General features: G+C 38.0%; 1 protein-coding gene across 1 annotated transcript in view; it reads right to left on the bottom strand.

The window, feature by feature from the left end:
- The window catches only part of LOC104062149 (uncharacterized), a 197,042-nt gene that overhangs the window by 66,234 nt on the left and 114,941 nt on the right, over window positions 1-15,867 (bottom strand). The gene's annotated exons all lie outside the window — the stretch shown is intronic.

Below are 15,867 nucleotides of genomic sequence, written 5' to 3' on the forward strand. Positions count from 1 at the left end.
TGTCTCAGCTTGAGAAAATGGCAAAAAAAGTTATCATATTTGTACTAAAAAAAAGTATTCGTTTTACTGAAAAATGTGAACAGCTTTTAGGCTGTCCTCTTTGGGTAAGAGAACTTCACTCATATTTCATTATGAGCTAAAATGTGAGCTAAAATTCCTCTTCAAACAAATTTCAAGTGGAAGAGAAAATAGAAAGGAACTTGTGCTGTATAGTATTCTGGTACTGACTGTGGTGTTATTTGCCTTTCCAGCTAATTATTGTACTGCTTCAAAGGGAAAACAGGGGAAAAAGAGGGATGAGATGCAGAGATGTAGCCTTGGCATTGTGTTTCTAAGAAACTGGAGTCTCTCAGCTGATTCAAAACTAAAAAGACAGTAGCTTCTTTGACCTTTTGAAACTTCTAACTGGTACGCTTATTTCCACTGATTTAAATGACTAAGCAGCTGGGATGCACAATTCTAGGACTAAATATGATGTCACCATGTTCAAACTGTTAATTATATCAATTAAGGCTCTTGACAGTTCAGAAATATAAAGATCTTTTTGTGGAAGAAAACATGCTGGCTTTTTAAAGTGCAGCGTATGACTGGAGAAGAAGAAACAGCAATACTTGCACTGTATTTTAAATGCTTTTAAGTATTTTCCTGCCTACACACATGTGCTTCTCAAATAGCTGTGGACATTCCTTTCTCTAGAAGTCACAAAGAGAGGTGCAAATAACACTGGAAAAACATAAAAGGACACTACATTTTGTCTGGATTTGAATGAGCAGAATCAACAGAATCAAAAAAGACCCAAACTTGACAGCCATATGTCTGGATTTGGGGACCAGTCTTGGCATCACTTTGCTCCTGACTGTCAGTGTTGAGCAGGATGTTTGTGTAGGAGAAGTCATGCTGTCAGCAAGCCCCTCTTCTCATGAGAAGGTTCAAGCTTTAATTGCCTGAAGAACAGGAGAAGTTGTCAGGGACATATCACAAAAAAACCCCAGGTTTGGGGTCACTAAGAAGGCCTCAAGTACAAATCACCAAAACTTTTCACAGAAGCCTCTGTTTGGCTGAGACAGGTCATCCTTTCAGTGACTGCAGGTTCATCTGTCAAGGGTTTTGAAGGGCTTTTTGAGACACTGTAGTCCACTTAGCTTATATTCCAATTAGTCACAAAGTCCTACTTTACAGACATTACCACATCATGAATCATCTTCTTCATATTGTAATCATTTACCAGAGAAGCCTACAGAAACTTCACCATACATTTCATTAACACTACGAAATCTCAGTCTAGGATTATGAGAGAAAGAGACAAAGAAAAATGTAAAACAAGAAATATAATTGACTGGGTATTATACTACATTAACAAGGGCATTCTGGATGTTCTGAACTCTGAAGGTAGATTGGAATATGCTTCCTTTTATATAGAATTTTTTGTTAATAATTGCCATCAAAGTATTCACCCCTTGAGGAGGGCTAGTAGGGTAAGATTATTCACATATTTATTTTAGTTAGAACAAGTAGTTTGTTGTTTGTGGAGGAAAAAAATAGAAAGAAAAAGAAAAGAAAAAAATAATACTATCTTAGTTCATATTAGCTCTTAATACTCCTCTCAACCTTCATCAAACAAGCAGAATTACATAGACGTCCCGCTCAGCCTCACCCATGTCAGAAATTCATATCCTATAGGGATCACTGCCAGCTTTCACCTCTGTACAGAGAACATAAGTAACCATGTATTTTCCACAGAAGTCTAGACTGAGATCACCATCTCATTTCATGTAAGAGTCATTTTCTACTAGATTATTTGGGCTTAGTTTACTAAATGAAGCACCCCCAAACACGTAACACTAGAGTGAATTGTTCAATATACGATCTGTAAAAAGTTTCAAGACATAAATCCTTACTCCAACCCAACACATGGATTGAGAAGGAGGGCATGTAGCTCAGAGTACTGAAAATACCATGTCCTCTTTCATTAACAGGAGTCCTGGAAGAGCAGAAACACTGAGAAGCATTAGTGACCAAAATACTGGTTTGGGAAGGTGAGGTAATGTCTCCCCTACACAGGCAGGATCTGGCAATGCAGTCAGTACTTTCACAGGAGTTTCATGAATGCACTTACCCCAGCTCTGTAACTCACTGTGTGGAAGCTGCCTGCATTAAGCACCATGAGCGCACCATAAAAGGTGTAGCTATTGAACTTCCCTAAGACCTAGGCAGCAACAAAAATATTCAACCTGTGCCTTCCTCCCTCCACTGCTTCCCAGCCTGCTTCCACTTCCAAGAGGTCAAAAGAGAGCTAGTGTCTCCACTTGCAAGTTACATCATCCCTGCTGAGATGCTGGCTCTCCCAACCATGGGAATCCACCTACTCAACAAACTCACAAAGGAAAGAAGAGAAAGTCAGAGCACGTTCATTTTATCAAGCCCTAGAAGTCTTCCACTGGAAATAGCCCTGCTTAAATCACTACGGCAATGTCTATGATGTCTTTTCTTTGGTGTATCTTTCCTCTGAAAAAACAATAGCAGCCCAGAAACTCCATAGAAAGCCAAGCTTGCTGGAAGTCAAAGAAATCAAGAAAAATATATCCATTAGTTAGAACCAAACAACATTAATTTTGACATTTGAAACAGCAATTTTTTTTAAAGACGTGATGATTTTCATCACACACTTTGACCATCATTTCTAGCTTTTAACTGTAAATTAAATTTCTCTTTATTGTTTAATTTGTCAGCAGTCCAGATTCTGAGTGTCACTGCTGTTCTAGTTTGTACTTCCCTGTGACTGTGTAACGTCTTGACATGAACATCATCAGCCAATGATAGAAATTGGTGGAAAATACAGCATAGCTAGTGACTCAGTGAAGGTCTTAACCCATAAGTGGAATCTTTTCATTTGCTTAAAAACAAATTCAGTGGGCCCCAACTTACTTGTAAGTTACAGCAAACTATTCCCAAGTACTCATTAATCATGCTATAAGGCTGTTTACTGGTTGCCACTTCAAAAGACTGGTCTTAAATAGTATTTTATTGACTTTTTTGAAGAATGAAGAAAGGAAGAGGCAGAAACATGAAATGAAATGAAATGAAATGAAATGAAATGAAATGAAATGAAATGAAATGAAATGAAATGCGCCAAACAAGTGGAAACAGCCCCTTTAAAGATTTTTAGCTGCTGCTACTAGGGAAAGCTTGTGGGTGGAGTGATAGTCCTGGCCGAAACACTTTTCAGAAGAGATTTATATAAAGTTGCTCTAGGGCAGAGAGCATGAGTATTACCTTTCAAAAACTAAACAACTCCTCCACCCACAAAAAAACCAAATCTCAACCCTTGGCTGAAAAATATATAAAGCTCCAGATGAGAAGCCACTTGAGCAATGGATTTATCCATGATTCCTTGGATTACTGGTAAGTAATTTGGCTGAATGTTTCTGTTCTAGGGCATTAGTTTTGCATTTTTCTTTACAAAATGCTGCAGTAACAAATAGCAGAGACTGAATTATCATAAAACCAGGTCAATTATTTAAATGGAAATTGTTCAGAAGGAAAGAAACGATGCACAGATTCTCTTAAACTACACTTGATGATGATTACAGAAAAGTAATGTCTGATAGGAAGTAGTGTGTGCTGTTAGGTGACAACTTTGCTGCTGAAGAACTACAGAGAAGATTTGTATAATACACTGCAGGACTAGTACTTACAACTGATGCTGGGGGTAGATTCTCAGTCAAAGCACCCATGCTTGTTCCAGACCTACACTGGTGTAAACCAGGCAGGAGTATTCATGATCTAGTCCTCAATGTATCTAATATTTGCTTCGCATAAAATAAGGCAAAATAAATGCTTTATGTTACCCATACAGCCTGAGCAGATTTAAAAGAGCAAATGCAGACATGAATGGCTTTATGCAAATTACTTTCAGGGAATCACAGTCCTCACAGCCCAAGAATATGTGCAACATATTCACTCAGTTCACAAATAAAAAAATCACTCCTCATCATCACCATAACTGGCAAGTATTTAAACTTAGCCATAAATTCCTTCATGGCTTATCAACATTAAGGAAAACACAAGAAATACTGCCCAGTGTTACTATGACTAAGTGCTATCAGTTTCAGTGGAAAACCAAACCTGCACCTAAGGTACATCCAAAAATAACACACTAATATGTGTAGCCCTTAAAATGGAAACCAGTTAAGAGCACCACTAATGAAGCATGAGGCAGAATAGAATTTAGTTCATTCTGCTGTGCACAACATATATATGAAAAATACATAATTTTATTATCATTAGGATTTTTTTACTATTCCTCTTGCATGATATTTTCCCTTTATAGAGCTCAAATTCCATTACAAAAACATTGTCTTTATCACAGATTCTATAGTGATAATACAAATTTCATTGCCAGGCTGGGGGAGCACAAGACGTTGGGAGGGAACACAGCTGAGACAGCTGACCCTAACTGACCAAACAGATATTCCACACCATATAACATCGTGCTCAGCATATAAAACTTGGGGAGAAGAAGACCGGGGGAACTTTGGTTTGATTACCTTTGTCTTCACAAGTAACCACCACATGTGCTGGAGCCCTACTTTCCCCCTACCTGTAGATGGGAAGTAGTGAAGGAATTCCTTGTTTTGCTTTGCTTGCATGTACAAAGCTTTTCATTTACCTATTAAACTGTTCTCAAACCCTTTCCTCACTTCTACTTTTCTGATTCTCTCCCCCATACCACCAAGGAGGGAGTGAGCAAGGAGCTGTGTGGTGCTTAGTCACCAGCTGGGGTTAAACCATGGCAGTTTGAAAGCACCAAGAAAGGGGATACCACAAATAGTTACAGGGGCTATCTACTGTAAGAGACATAGCAATAGACCTGAGGGGATATTAAGCAATTCCTTAACATACAAATGCTGACAGGAGAATTTGTTCTACAGATTGCTAAAAAATCTGAAATCACGGTACGGAAGAAATGCTGTTTATTTTTCAAGTGCACCTGCCGCAGAAAAAAAGAAACTGCCAGAAGCATACAAAATCTAAAAACACCAAAGGTAGTCTTTAAGAGCTAAACATTCTTGCAATGCAAGAAAAATAGTCAGCCAATAACTGCAATAACTTCTTGGGGCTTGCTGCAAAGAACATGACACAGGTATGTGAACGCACACACCAACCCAGGGAGGAGCAGGGTGATGGTGGCTGAGTTCCTTCCAGGGTCGAGGCCTTGCCAGCTCACAAGGGGATGGCCAGCAGGCAGCAAGCTCTGGATCAGCAACAACCCAGGTGTGTTTGCATCACGTGCATAGCCAGGAGCCAGAACAAGCACATCAGCTGAACTTTGCCCAAAATCCACTTATGCCAAGAAGCTCATGGGAAGATATGCTGACACAGCTGTTGCCTTGGAGGGACCACTGTGTTCTTCCATACGGGGGGATGGACACTGTGGGTCAGTGGGCCAAGATGTGTTCATTTAAAAGGACGAGAAGGAAGTGCTGACAGCTTCATATTCCTCTAGATACATCTGTGCTAGCCTCAAAATGGTAGACACAGCTTTCACTATAAAAGAGTTTATGACAACAGAAAACTGGCAAACAACAGCAGATTCCTGTCCTCAGCGGTCCCTTTACCCATGTTTAAGACTGGCAGAGGAGCCCATCTCTTGCCTTTTACTAGATGAGAATTTCCTGAGGGAATTAGCTGAGGCATTCACAAGAAGAGATTTTTTACCAAGCTGGGGAAGGATGCATAGGAGGAAGGAAGAATTGCAAAATGTAAACAGAGTGGAAATAGTGCTGGAGGACAGTGTGGTTCCTTGTAGAGAGCTGGCAGAGCTTTGCACATTTCAGCTTTGAGCAGCATCTGACAATGACAAAGCAAAAATGACAAAAAACAAATCATTGTCATCACACTGCAGTTTAGGTAGGCCACTAAAAATTTGCCTATTTCATGCTTAACTGCATTTTCATGAGCCCATTGGATTGGCAAAATGGTCTGGAAACCTTACAAGAACAGACTTTGTTGAAATATTCCAGTCTGTCTGATTCCAGCTCTGGATGAGAACAAACATGAAATGAGGAAACTCCAATGTAGCTTTCAGAACTTTTAAGAAGCTCTGGTTTATATTTCATTCTAGAAAAGAACAAAATGCAGTTATTCATTCTCACAACACGACTAAGCCAATCAAGCACCAAAAGAAAACACGTAACTCCTACTCTACTTCTTGCCCTCTGACTGCTTTAAGTAAATAATATGGCATTGAATGAATTAGAAAAGGGCAAACATACACAGGAGGATGCAAGATGTCAGTGGAGGTATAGATTTTGCAAAATCAGCACTGTCTGTAACGTTGTTTTACCAGTAAGAAATCACATATTATCAACCTTGTGCATGAGCAATAAAACAAAGAGTTTAGGACCTAGAGAAGAACTTCACAGGTCAACCAGAGTAAGACGTATACCTACAAGCTCATCTCAATTAGAAACAAAAAAAAACCTAGAGGAAAGATACTAGGCCTATAACATCTAGAGAAGTTCAGGAGAATCAAGGTAAGAAATGTTTTATCTATGTAAATAGTAGCAGCATACCCTATCCAGGAAAAAAAGAAATACATATATATAAATATATATATGTAGGTAGTACTCATGCTTAAGCTAAAGGAGTTCCCCGTACATGATGTGTGGAACAGTTTCTACCTTGACACAGCAAACATCCCCAAGGACATTTGCTCTGTCTGGAGGAAAAATGTAATCTTCTTCCTGACCATATACATATCTACTTTTGAGAGCCACTAAACACTCAAACACCATCTGTGAGCTGTGCATTCATCTGTAACACACCAATTTAGCTGGCAGGCCATTGGGAAACAAGACTCTGAAGTTGCCAAGTTAAAATCGCAATCCAGTACCAGCCAAAACTCCACCAAGTAAACAGGTGAGGCTTCCAGTGAGCATTGTAGCAGAGAACAATGAAGCTTCAAAATAAGAAACAGCCTTGTGGTGTGGGGGGAAAAAAAAAAAAGGAAAAGGCATAGCTTTGATCTTTACCATCCTGGACTTCATTAGAAGCAGCATCACACTGAGAGCATGAGTCTGTACAGCTGGAGTCAAACAGCCACCTTCCTTCAGCGAGAACTGACAGACCTGTGGCTGCTGTAGATACAGTGGGCAAGACACGTGGTGCATAGGATGATCCTACATTTCAGAAAGACCTTTTGCTGGCTGGCTGCACAGTGATGAAACTTTATCTTACACAAACACAGATGAGCCACAAGTCAAAACCCCTTTTCGTCTTCAGTTGCATGTTTTTCAGAGCAACAGGCTGAAACAGAAATTGAATTCCTGCACGCTTGCATTGTTTCTCTTGCCACAATGGTATGAATGTGAAGATGCTGGAGTTGGGATATCGATGGTTAAACTGAATATACTGTTTACTTCATGTGCAGATTTATAATACTCATGAACCATAGGAACAGGTGAGTATAGAGATGAAAGAAAACAATGAATCTTTTGATGTAGCTTGTACATAAAAATGTTTCTAAAAGGCCACTAATGTTATTCCAGTCAGACCTCTAGAAGCTTCTATACAACCTGATAAAAATGCGCTTCCCTTTTTCATAGCAAATTTTACAAGGACGAATTAAGTAGGCAAAATAGATAGAGTCCGGGGAAACAATGGGACATGTATTTAGAGTAATTTTGACATTGGGGATTAATTTTTCACTTGATATCAATTACCTTCCTTTAGTTAATAATTATTTTATGCACCAAGTTGTCCATGCACAGAAGAGTTTGACACAAGAACAGCAATCTTAGAAGAGAGTATGACGTGACCTGGGTAAGGCCAATTAGAATGCAGTTGCAAATTTAAACATGGCCAGATAAGACAAGGCATGAAAGTACAAAGAAAATGTTGTAACCTGAAAAAGAAATCTCACAAACAGAAAACTGGCTGAAATATGTAGAACACTTACAAGTCATACTTTGCCCAACTGTAGCTGTAATGAACCATTTTGGAAGAATTCTTCCTTAAGATTTTGAAGAAAGAAAACAATCTCAGGTTTGAACAGATGACTAATGATGATTTTAATGATGACATTTTAATGATGACACTGCATTTTAAAAAATGGTTTTGCTTTAATAAACCTGTTTTCTGGAAGAAAATTCATCTATGTTAGGCCAGCTTAATTAAATCTTTAAGAGCCTTAGGTAAAAAAAAAAAAAGAAGGAAGGGATGTAAAGTTATATGCATATGTGCATGTGCTGAATATTCTGGGATACTATTATATTTAAAATATTATTAAGCAGTTATCAAGATGAGAAAACTTAGATACTGTACAAATGTTTTAAATTCAGTTACATTATGGAAAAACACAGCTATAGGAAATATTAAACTGATATCTTTTAAAAAGATCTATATAAACACCACTGAAATTATAGTAGAAATTATCCATACAATTTAGTCAAACAAAACCATCACATAATAACAGTATTAACTTTTTCTTTTCAGTTTAATGCCATATTATTATATTTAGATGTCTGTTTTAGAAAGTAATTTGTGTGGATGGCTCTGGAGAAAAACCAAATATTAAAGAACTAATTTAATTCCTTCTGAGCTATGTTTGATTCAAAAATATTTATTTCAGAATATCCCAGTATTGCAGAATCTGACTAGAAATCCACCTTGAACTATGTGCACTTTGACTAACTCTCTCCCCAAGGCAAAATGATCCTGCATTCAGCAGGGTTTTATCCCGGTCTTCTAAAGGACTTACACAGAATGTACCTGATATAACTGGACCAGAATGTCAACCATGATAGAAATTATGATCAAGACATGGAGGATACATAATGAGAACCTTATCTATTTTACAGTGGACTGCTGTTGGTAGGGGAGTACCTTTAGGGGGTTGTTTACAGAAATCAGGTCTCCAGCCTTTAAAAAAAATACAGAGAGAGAAAGGGAGGAAGGGAGAGAGGGAGGGAGAGAGGAAGGGAGAGAGGAAGGAAGGAAGGAAGGAAGGAAGGAAGGAAGGAAGGAAGGAAGGAAGGAAGGAAGGAAGGAAGGAAGGAAGGAAGGAAGGAAGGAAGGAAGGAAGGAAGGAAGGAAGGAAGGAAGGAAGGAAGGAAGAGAAAACTATGTAATTTCTTGTAGAGTGCTCTCCTTCCTGCTTGTTGTAATGAATGACATAATGGAGAAAAAAAATTGCTGCAGCTTTTTTCTTAAAAATCAATGTGTGATTGCTAGCTGCACTGGGAGTTTGAGGGATATTCCCTTATCAGAGAAAATCTCTAGATAACATACTTTCCTCTATTGCCCATAGCTGCATGTAAGACATGGCAAGACAAATGCAGGCTTCCTTTTCTGTTGGTGTCATCTATTGATCCAGTGAAATGTTCTTCATCTGAAATTTCCTTCCCAAAGGGGACATTTGCTATGAGAAGCAAACCTTTCTCCCTTATGCTAAGAAATCCTGAAACTTCCTGCTAATTACTACACAGCATCATGATAATACATAACACTGGCAGTCTGTAAAAAATAAGCTCAAATGAGACATGAACCATCCTTTTCCTGGTATAAATGCTGCTTTATGATACTAAAAGTGTATAATAAAAAAGTGCAATATAATAAACTCCTTGGGTGTTTTCTTTGTGCTTTAGATAAAAATGTGTGTTGTGTGTGTGTTTTTCTTTAGGGGCATTTCCTCTCAGACACACTCAAAAAAGTTGTCCTAGGTGTGACTCAGTGACCTTCAGTATGAGTCAAAATACTAAACAACCTCACCATGAGAAACACCAGTATCAGAGAATACTGAGAAGCAGAGGAGTAGATAAAGAATGTTGAGGTACAAAAAGGAGACTATGCCTACAAACAAGACCCTGCAAAAACCACATTCATTTGTGCATCTACACTTGTAGGAGAGAGGGATAGCATAGTGTACAGGGCTAAGACATCGGTACCCTCAGAGAAACTTCACTGAGAGCAGAAAGTGAGAACATAGGAAAAAAGCAAACTCCTTTAAAAATAAAAATTGATTTGTAAAAGACATAGTTAATCAATATCCATATGAATCTCTGCTGTTTTGAAGAGCTTTTGATATGGTTCCTAGGTGAGTACAATTTCATCAAACTGAACACAGAGAAACATTTATATATTAAAAAAAAATATTTCAGCAGCAGTAGAGTATCTTGAACTCAACACCCCTAGCCAAAAGAAAGTTTTGCTGAAGAGTAAAGAAGGGCTGCATACTTTTTAAAGATGGCAATAAACTTATATCTTCAGTTCAAACAAAGAGGAGTATTATACTACTTGTCTGCCACACACATGATTTCTAAGTAGTGCCTTTCTAAAAGAAAATTGTTGTGAGACTTTACTCATACAAGAAGGATTCCCAGGAACAGAGGAACTGACTTTGTGCTGGAATTTCCCTCTGAGGGGTCAATAACTGAGGTACTTCCTCTCTAAACCCCTTGCTAAAATTGGCCGTCAGGTTCAGAAGTTACTAGATCTAGAGTGAAAGGCAGCCTTACCTTGCTTCCTAAAAGACCTGGCAAAGAAACAACCCCCCATGTTCAGAAACCATTGGACCAAAGTTTCCAAAGCAGAAGAATAATGCACTTGGGCAGAGCAAAAGCCTTGTTATTTTTCTGTCTCTGATAAACAGTAGTTGGCAGGTATTAAACCTACCATGCAAATAACTTCTCTATTCATTTTCTTTTTCCTGTGTATGTTTGTGTGCAAGCATATTTGTAAACAATGGAGTTTATTAAATAATGATTTTAAAAGCTCTCAGAAAATATTTTTTGTCATTTTTACAAAAATACATTTGTGTTTTTTTCTTGGAAGCTTTAGATTTTTCATCAAAGGACTGTAAATACCTGAAAGACAACTGCAGTTTTTCAAAGAGCTTGGGTAGCCCAGACAGTAAAGGTAAGAAACAGTTAAATAATCTTCAAAAGTCAGAGGTCATTCTGAATTTAAGAGTTCGGGTTACCTTACTCTGCTGAAAGACTGACTCATAGGCGTGTGTGGTTGTCAGTTTGCCAGTCGGCCCTAAAACTTAATTTCCTACATTTCTATCTATGATAAAGACATTCACACAATCTAAAAGGACAAAACCCCATTATCTTAGACCCACAAGGTTTTCCACTACTAGTCTGAATCCAGATAAGAGTTCATTGACTTGCAGCAGACTGCACCCCTTTGACTCAACACAACTGATACCTCATTCAAATAGAAGCACCTGCAAAGTAGTCATGCCTTCCTCTTCTTGACAAAAGTTCTCGCCATATCTCAGTGTGATGGTCTAACAACATTACTGAGTCTGGTGCTCTTTCGTCTCTAACAGCTTCTACTGCACCACGATTCTTATCCATCCTTCCTTCCTTCTTACCTGGAGATTTTTGTTTAGTTGCGATGTCTAATAATCAGGTATGCTTAAGCAGTATTAATTCAGTTCAGTTAAGTAACCTCCTTACCCTCTCATTCATTCCCATACATTTGGTAGCAGCATAGGGGTGCAAAAACTGCAAGAAGTCAGGCAGGGCAGTCAGGGAGAGGTTTCCAAAGATACCAAAGGAATTCAGCTGCTGAAATGCAACTAGAAAGACCATTGTGGTTACAGGAAACAGACTACTTTGAAAACCTCTGTCTCAGTTCAGACAATAATGCTCTCTCAGGCTCTTGATATTTTATAGCCTCTTTTTCTTGCTTAATATGTGGCTTTAATAATCTTTATATCCTTAAGGATCAACCTAAAACTTACATGATACACGATGTATCAGAACGCTTATGATAAAATTTTAGTTTTCCCATTTAGTTTCTTGTTGGTTATATTTTAGTTGTGTAACCTTAAAATTGTGTTAACACAGTGTTATTTTTTATTTTGTTGTTGGTTTAACCTGAAGGCAAATTGTTTCACAGGTCATATTTGATGTTATTCATATTTGATGTTATTCTTTCAGCTTAAAGACTTCAAATCACTAACAAAAAAAAAAAAAAAAAAAAGAAAGAGAGAACATTTGAGTGGTTTGGGATGGGGGGAGGACTCTGCTTATTAAATAGTTTTTGCTTCCTGGGCTCAAGGTTTGAAGATAATATTTACAAAGTCAATGCTTTTGTCAGGGAACCTTCTGTTGCATTTTTAGAGGCACTCAGCAAATTCCAGCAGAGGATCTCTAGACACAAAAGACAAATACAACCACTGCATGATTTAGATTGGCTTTATGTTTGTGGGTCATGAGACTTGTTGCTGAGCATGTCAGAGTCAGCTGTGACATTTAATGAAGGCTATCCAAAACTTCATAATTCCCATAGCAAAAGAAAGACTGTGCTCTGGGTTTGGTTTGGGGGTATGGTTTTCTTTTTTCCCCTTCCTCTTTTGGGGTTTTGATTGGGGTCTGAGGCTGGAATTAGTGAATAAACTCAGTTACTGAAAAAGAAAATAAAAGTATGGAACAAGCTGGTGTTTTGAAAAACGTTGAATTGCGTAGATTTCTTTTTTTTCAGAGGCATCATTTAACATTTAAAATAAGTATTAAATTTCCCTTCAGTTCAAAAGTTAAGAATCATTCATGAAACTAGGAACGATAATCACACTATATTATACCCTGTCTCATATATGTCTCAGGAGTGCTGTGACTTGTCATAGCATGAAGGAACCTGGAAAAATGACTGCTTACTACTTCAAAAAGAAGACATATAGCTAAGATGCTCATTAATGAGGCAAAGTAAAATTAATTGACATGTCTAATAGTTCTTTTAATATAGCCTCTAAGCCTTGGTGTGTCAATTCTCAAATTACCCCTGACATTCTTTCTTTCAGTGATCTTGTGTCGTTTTGCTAGGAGAGAGAAATAACCTTTCTTCACCCTCTCTCAGTGTACTTTCTAGGCAAGGGTGTTAGACGTCCAGAAAAATGAAATGCATTAGCCCAGTTGCCTTAGCCTCTCTCCAGGTCACGTCTAACCTCCCAGACTGCAGTATTCCAGCTTTGTGACTGCTGTGTGTTAATGATGCATCTTTCCTGGGGCATATGTTGGTAAAAACACAAGCTTAAAAAGCCTAAATGTGTCATCCTTTCTGCATTTCTGCACTGCTCTTAAGCACTCCTTTTACTGAGGTCAGAGTTTCTTTCAGCACATCAGGATTTTCTCTACCTCTGCTTTCCCAGCAATGATTTCTCCTCTCAAAGAGACTGCCTCTTGCACCCTGTGATAGTCTTTCATACTTTCTCCAACATAGCCAGTGAAAGAGCATGCCTCCTTGAACTTCCATTTTTTCACACTATTATCACTTAACCCAGACTGGAAAAAAGCTGTTTCCAATCATTTGCCTGTTAGTCAACTTTTTGCCTGACAGCAAATCCTTTGATCAAGATGGTTAGTCTGTGTGTATAGGCTCATCTAAGCTTATTTAAATTTTATAATTGCCCCGATATTTCATCAGTTGGTATTTCAGTCCTACATGAGATTAGGAAAGAAAGAAAACACAGAGAAGGTAGACAGGTTACATATTGCATCTGCAGTTTGTAGTGTGTCTCAAAAGTCCACAGGATTCCCAATATTAAACAGCATTTGAGACTTCACATTGGCAGATTTTTTAAGCCATATTCCCAGAATCTGCAATAATCCTCTTTGCAACGTGATTTTCCAGGTCATGTTTTTTTGTATGTAGGTTAAATTATGTGATCTGGAAGTTAGCCCTTTACAGATCATAGTAATAAATCTTCTAATACTTTAAAAAGAACAGCTCTTCATACAGAATGAAAATCACGTGTACCAGTATGCCAGATCCTTATAATTTTGTGAAAAAAAAAAAAAAATCTTTAAGATAGTGTTCATTTTATATTTAATAATTTCAGCCTTTCTGCTTTGGGTATTCATATCTCTGGGCTTTCCTGTAAGAAACGGATCTGCATGTGCTGCAGAGTATAAGCACACTCAGACCAGTAGTCAAGAAAGTACTACAGAAGTACTGTCCATAGAGCTGCATGTGTGCACAAGTCCAAGGCACCTAGAGAATACCAGATTTCTTACACATTTAAAGACTTATTAGTCCACACACACTAGATCTAACTTGTCTCAGGCACAGAGAAGTCCCCTCTCATGTGCTGTAGAGCAAGTCTGTACAGCCCAGTGGATACATCTGGATCTGCCATGTGGGCTGTCAAGTTCCAGACATCTTGAATGAATGTTGAAAGTCTTCAGCTTCTACCCAGGCCCAAAAAGGGAGAATCTGGGAGATCCAGGTTCTATGAAGTCTGGTGAGAAACAAATGTGAAATTCAGTACATTTCTCTGTGAATGTTTTTCTATTTTCTGATACTTTTTGAACAGTCTAACCAATCAGTACTAAAATATCAGGGAATATCATAGCTATCACTGCCCAGAACTCCATTGATTTTGACACAAAGTAATATGAGAACAGGGAAAACATAAGAGAATGGGCAGAGAAAGAGCAGAGAGAGAGTTTATGAGAAAGAATAAAGGCATGTAAAAGTCGTCCCCAGAAAGCAAATGAGTATGAAGTTCTGTATCTATGTTTTTCCATGATACACATTATAATAAGAATACAATAAGGATATTGAGGCACAATGGGCAGAATATTATCCAAGGTAAAGTAAGCCAGTAACAGGTTGGTGATTCTTATTGTCCATTTGCTTTTTCATGCTGAATCTAATTCTGTGTTTCTGAGATGTAGGAGTTACAAAAGATAAATACCTGTGTGGGCAAAAAGAACCAGTATTATCTATTCCATGCCGCATGGGACCTCACTTTAACTAATCCATGAAGGTCTCTTAGAAGTTTTTAGTTGAAAATTCAAGATGGATGAGAAGTCACTTCCTTTCATGTGAATATTTTCAAAAGACAATTCGGATCTAAAATTTGGATGAAAATGTTGGAAACAAAAATGTTCATGTACTGATATTTTTGTTAATGAAAGGACTTATTTTAACCATTTAAAGACATTTGAAATTATTTTTACCTTTTCAATAGAAAATGAACACCTCTGTATACATTAAAACATGTGGAAAAAATTAATTTCAAAATAAATATTCTTTTCAGAATATCAACATGGACTATTTCAATAGTCTCCAAACTTTGTTTCAACTATCCTTTCCTGAACTGGAAGAAGCATTAACACCAGATCTTTCCCACAATTTCTTTTTTTTAAAAAAAGCTTTGTTTTCCAGAGAAAAGAGCTTTGTCAAAAGAAAAAAACAACAAACAAAACCCTCAACTATGGCAGTATAACCACACATCCTTGATTCTGACAGTCATATGCTTCCTTCACTTCAGTGGGTAGCTTGAGACAGATTGTAAAATACTAGTGTGTCACCCATTCCAGCAAGTATTGTGGCAGGCTATGAAGAGTACTGAGATTGCACTCATAGTGAGAAGGAGGGGTGCAAATTGAAAATACATCTTCCATTGTGCAATTTGAGCAATCAGGGGACTGTCCTTATGCTGAGAGACTGTGCTCTGACTTGGTCATAAGGCTGCCGGAGGCTGTGTGGGAGGACTGGGGAATGTTTGGCAAGTCCTGAGAAAGAAAGAGGGGGAGAACTCTGCACTGAGCAAGTCACACCCCAGGATGTCACCGAAAGGCAAAACCAGGTTTTCACCACACCAATCAACCAGCTAAAAGGTGATTGTGGATCAGTTAAACCACAGTTAACATTAAAGTACTGAAAACCCTGGACAGCTGTCTGCAGTGGACTTCAAAAATACTTTGCCCACAAATCTTTCCCTCCTTCGTAACAAATAAACTGGGACTCAATTGTACACAAGGGCTTGGTGCAGAGTCTTGAACAATAAACTGGTTAGATTTATTATGAGCAGAGTTGGATGACACAATGCTGGAAATATATGCAGCCAGC

Source organism: Cuculus canorus, chromosome 2 (assembly GCF_017976375.1).
Source record: "Cuculus canorus isolate bCucCan1 chromosome 2, bCucCan1.pri, whole genome shotgun sequence".
Lineage (NCBI taxonomy): Eukaryota > Metazoa > Chordata > Aves > Cuculiformes > Cuculidae > Cuculus > Cuculus canorus.